This window comes from Erythrolamprus reginae, chromosome 3 (assembly GCF_031021105.1).
Source record: "Erythrolamprus reginae isolate rEryReg1 chromosome 3, rEryReg1.hap1, whole genome shotgun sequence".
In the NCBI taxonomy this organism is placed as follows: Eukaryota; Metazoa; Chordata; class Lepidosauria; order Squamata; family Dipsadidae; genus Erythrolamprus; species Erythrolamprus reginae.
The window spans coordinates 251,642,988-251,648,987 of NC_091952.1; positions in this window are offsets into that span (position 1 = coordinate 251,642,988).

Genomic DNA, 6,000 nt, shown 5'->3' on the forward strand with positions numbered 1-6,000 from the left:
TATTTATTAGATTTGTATGCCGCCCCTCTCCGAAGACTCGGAGCAGCGATATGGATTCCAAACAGATGAGTTGTATTCGAGGATTGGTCTGGCAAACGTTTTGTAAGCTCTGGTAAGTAGTGTGAGATTGCCAGAGCAGAAGCTAGGTAGGATTAGGTTTACAACTCTTGAAGCCTTCTTGGCTATATTGTTGCAGTGGGCTTTGGCAGTTAAATCTTTTGTTATTAGTATACCAAGGTCTTTAACCGAGTGGGGGTTATCTGTGATAATTTGATTATTCAGTTCGTATTTGGAGTTCAAATTCTTTTTCCCAATGTGTAGGACAGAGCATTTGCTGGTTGAGATTTGGAGTTGTCATGGTTTAAGGGTTACACCAGCTGGAACGGTTGATTTCTGTGTTGTGCACATGAACATAGCAGGGGTGGGTTCCACTTGGTCACCGGTTCACATCATGAGCTTGAAAAATGAACTCAATGAACTCTACAAGGAGGAGGAGGAGGAGGAAGTTGCGGTCACCTTTCCTTCCCTCTTGCTACTCCAATCCCTATGTTTCTCATAACTAAATGCCCCCTTAAATTCCACATTCACCTATATTTACAGTAAAATATCAATTCATATTAAATGCTTTATATATTGTTTCAAATGAATATCCTATACAATGAATAGAATAGAATAGAATTTTTTTATTGCCCAAGTGTGATTGGATACACAAGGAATTTGTCTTGGTGCATATGCTCTCAGCGTATATAAAATAAAATATACATTTGTCAAGAATCATGTGGTACAACACTTAATTATTGTCATAGGGGTCAAATAAGCAATGAAGAAGCAATATTAATAAAAATCTTAGGATACAAGCAACAAGTTACAGTCATACAGTCAACATGGGAGGAAATGGGTGAAAGTAATGATGAGAAAAACTGGGGGAAAGATCAAAGAAAAGCTTGGGGGAAAGATCAAAAGCAACAGAGAAACTATTATTTTACTGAAAGAGTAGTAGATCCTTGGAACAAACTTCCAGCAGACGTGGTTGGTAAATCCACAGTAACTGAATTTAAACATGCCTGGGATAAACATAGATCCATCCTAAGATAAAATACAGAAAAGAGTATAAGGGCAGACTAGATGGACCATGAGGTCTTTTTCTGCCGTCAGACTTCTATGTTTCTATGTTTTTATAAATGCTAGTACTAGAACTGGTGCTAAAGTGCTTCAGGAGCAGCATGCTATGTTTCCTGTAACATCCACAGGCGTTTCCTTGATTAGCAGGGCAACATAACAGCTTTATGAGCCAGTGTTTAGACTGCAGTATTGCAGACTAATTCAAGAGTTCAAGTCCCATTGGTTCAAGGTTGATTCAGCTTTTCATCTCTCTGAGGTCAGTAAAATGTGGATCCAGATTGTTGGGGACAATATGCTGACTCTATAAACTGCTTAGAGAGGACTATGGAGAAGTATATAAGTCTAAGTGCTAAGTTCTATTTATGAATCTAATCTGTCACTTTAACCATTTTCAAAAGGAGTGTCAAAGGTCATTCAAAATCATAAAATATCCCCAAATTACAAACATGGCTACAAAATGGTGCATTGGTTCCATGGTGCAGGACTCACTAGGGCTTTGAAGAAGCTGTTACTGCTGAACCAGTGGAATTTCAATCTCAGGAGGCACCAAGACAATGATATTTATTTGTTGTTTGTTTGTTTGTTTGTGTGTGTGTGTGTTTGTTTGTTTACTTACTTACTTACTTACTTACTTACTTACTTACTTACTTACTTACTTACTTACTTACTTACTTATTTATTTATTTATTTATTGGATTTTTATGCCGCCCCTCTCCGTGGACTCGGGGCGGCTAACAACAGTGATAAAAACAGCATGTAAAAATCCAATACTGTACTAAAACAGCTAAAAACCCTTGTTATAAAACCAATCATACATACAAACATACCATGCATAAATTGTAGAAGCCTAGGGGGAGAGAATATCTCAGTTCCCCCATGCCTGATGGCAGAGGTGGGTTTTGAGGAGCTTACGAAAGTCAAAGATCACTAAAGATTCATCAAAAACAGGCACCCTCAGAACACTATAGTAGTAAGATGGTGAAATGGGTCCTACAAGTCCTTTGGTGACAAGGAGTAGAGTTGGAAAGAAGAGGAAAGAGACTCAATGAGGCTCCTTGCCAACAAGGGAGTCAATCATTTAGCTGAAAAGAGGAACAGGTGGCTCCTGTTTCCTGTTTGGAAAATATCTCAATTTATTTCTTAAACTCAAGTACAGCTTCAAGAGTAACCCAAAGATATATCCCATTCACATTCCATTGCATAGTTCCCTCTAAGCTGAGCAGTGAGCAATGGCTCACTTAAAAATCATCATCAACTCAGAGTTTTTCAAACCTGCCCAGAAGCCGAGAGGGAAAGAGTGAGAGGGAAAGAGTGCCGCCCAGTCCCGAAGGGACTGCCGCTCAGACACTATACTTTTCCGCCCCCCCCCCCCCAAAAAAAAAATAGAGGGAACACTGTTCCAGAGTCCTCACTTTGATGCCTTCACACAACACAACAAAGCTTTGAGCAGAGGACGTGCCTGAGAGACATTAGATCCATGAAAAGCAACAGTTGGGGGTTTGTTTGTTTGTTTTTTGTGTGTGTGTGTCAAACCTGCCTCTATTTAATAAAAAAAGCTGAAATCCTCTTGTCCCTTAGCAATTATATTTATGAAGCTCATAAACCATCTGCTGGCCAATTGTTGGTATAGTTTTAAAATCATATTTATTTCATGAAGAACGTATTCTGCAGTGTTGTTGAAATTGCTACATTGTCTATTAAAGACTATATTTTCTTTTCTTTCTTTCTTTCTTTTTCTTCTTCCTTCCTTCCCTTTCTCCCTTTCACTCTCTCACTCTCTTACTTTTTTCTTTTTCTCTCAATTTCATTGGTTGTTTTTTTAGAATCACTTTTTTATATTTTTCTGCACCATGCAATAAAAAGATACATAAAAGAAAACACATCCTACATGCCTAACATTATTTATACATGGGATTTTCTTATCTGATAAAAAAGCATAGAAAATAGAAAGCTTTCAGGAGCTTCTCCTCTTTGTTCTAACATTTAAACAATTAAAAGAGGTCTAATCTTATACAGTATATACCCATACCTATATCTATACCTATACATTATATACAGGGGTGGGCTACTGCCTGGATGGGGTTGGGGGAAAATGCAGTGGGGTATTGAATATATATGTTTGTGTGTTTGTGTGTGTGTGTTTTCATAGATTTTCATGGGTACAGATATGAAGGTCTTGGCATATTCGTGTTTCCTCTCGTGTAGGATTCAGAGATTTCTGGCGACGTTTCAACGAAGTCCCACTCGTCATCTTCAGGCTGGTGCTTCTGTCCTTGTGCTAGGGCAAACACATTTTTCCTTTTATTATTTTTATTTTTTTATTTATTAGATTTGTATGCCGCCCCTCTCCGTAGACTCGGGGCGGCTCACAACACAATAAAACAGTTCTAATAATCTAATAATCAAATCTAATAATTTACAATTTAAAATATTTTAAAAAACCCATTATTAAGGAGACATACATACAACCATACCATACATAACATAGGCCCAGGGGAAATATCTCAGTTCCCCCATGCCTGATGACAAAGGTGGGTTTTGAGGAGTTTACGAAAGGCAAGGAGGGTAGGGGCAGTTCTAATCTCTGGAGGGAGCTGGTTCCAGAGAGTCGGGGCCGCCACAGAGAAGGCTCTGGGCGGCCCCGACATTGCTTAGTTGATGGGACATTGCTTAGTTGACGGGACCCGGAGAAGGCCCACTCTGTGGGACCTAATCGGTCACTGGGATTCATGCAGCAGAAGGCGGTCTCGGAGATATTCTGGTCCAATGCCATGAAGGGCTTTATAGGTCATAACCAACACTTTGAATTGTGACCGGAAATTGATTGGCAACCAATGCAGACTGCGGAGTGTTAGTGTAACATGGGCATACCTGGGGAAGCCCAGGACTGCTCTCGCAGCTGCATTCTGCACGATCTGAAGTTTCCGAACACTTTTCAAAGGTAGCCCCGTGTAGAGAGCGTTACAGTAGTCGAACCTCGAGGTTTTTCAATTTTATGTACCAATGTCATTATTTGCTGTATTGGTTTGCTGATTTTCAGTTGAGAGATGTGACAAGGACAGGGACCTCAAGTAAAACCTTGATTTTATCTGCTTCAGTGGATAGCTCTTTGGTTTATTCAAGGCACCTCTCCTAGCTATGAGATATATGAATTTATTTGGTAATTCTTTGGCTCTAATGTGGCATCTTAAATGTACAAAACATTTCCATCCCAAAAAAAAAAGCCTGAAAATATCTCTCACATTTGTTAGATATTGTTTCAATGCATAGAAAATTTGAATAAGTGGAATATTTTTTTCTCATCTGTGAGATGATGTTGCTTGATGAGATGTCTCTTGGTCAAAGTCTAGCATCCTGAAGACAAATGGCCTTTCACCAGCATCTTGGAACCTCCCAAGTCAGATGAAATGGACAGATTAACCCAAAAACTCAAAAATAAAGAAGAATCAAAATATTATGAATTCTGGAAAAAATGTTATGACTGAGTAGAGACAAGGGAAAAAAACAAAAACCAAAAACAATTATGGTAGTAAATAAACAAGATGTTCTTGAAATCATTCCGAGATACAAAATCAAGATCAATCCAATCTGACTTTAGATTAATTGTACGATAGAACAAATGTGTGACAACCGCTGATGCCATAAGCTGCATATTGATATCAAAAGGGAAAAAATGGAACTGTTAGGTCAACAGTTCAACGGGGAGGGAGAGGGAACTAGGGGAAGCTCTGTATAAAGTATCTTAGAATTTAAGCACAACAACCATACAAATAATAATTATACTCTGAAATGATGTAATATGTAAAATACTATATATCTGCTCTTTTTTAATCTTTGTATTATAATAAAAATTATTTAAAACTAAAATAAAAATAAAAAACTCAGCCTGGACAATTCTCTCCAGAACATGACTTCAGAATTCTTGATCTATGTCTTCAAGGAGATGGAACCCTAGACATTAGATAATATCATAAAGTACAATTTCAGTTGTATCTTCTCAAAAGGGTATCCTATTGATCCAGTAGCAGTTACTCTCTTCGTGATATACAGTAGTGGGATTCAAATTTTTGTTACTGCTGGTACTGTGGGCTTAGTGGGTGTGGGTTTGTGCACATAGAAGGGGAGGGATACTATAAAATCTCCATTCCCACCCCATTCCCACTCCAGGGAAAGGTTACTGCAAAATCCCCATTTCCTCCTGCTTAGCTGGGATTCTTGAGGCGGAGAATAGATGGGACCAGGACCAGGAAGAGGGGGTATTTATCCATTCTCTGAACTACTCAAAATTTCCGCTGCTATTTCCCTTGAGCTATAGCTCTGTAAAAGGGACCTCAACTGCAAAACAGTTTTAGTGATGGTCTTATCCAGTGAAGCGTTACCAAATACAGTAATACCTCACCTTACGAACCTAATTGGTTCCCGGGGGAGGTTCGTAAGGCAAAAAGTTCGTAAGACGAAACACTGTTTCCCATAGGAAACAATGTAAAATGAATTAATGCATGAAAGAAAAAAAACGCAAAAAACCGCCGCCGCCCGGCTGTCACCTTTTGAAACAGCCGGGCGCTTCTCAGCGTTCTCCCAATGCCGAACCCGGAAGTTCGGCAAAAGTTCGGGTTTGGCGTTCGGGTTCAGGAAGATGCCGAGAAGCCCCCCGGCTGTTTCAAAAAGTGACAGCCGGGCAGCAGGGCTTCTCGGCAACGGCGGTGGGTTCGTAAGATGGAAAAATTTCAGAAGAAGAGGCAAAAAATTTCTGAACCCCGGATTCGTATCTCGGATTGTTCATATGGCGAGGGGTTCATATCATGAGGTACCACTGTATACCAAATACCAAACACTGTGAGCGTGGCTTATGAAGGACACCCTGCATTTTCTTTCCAC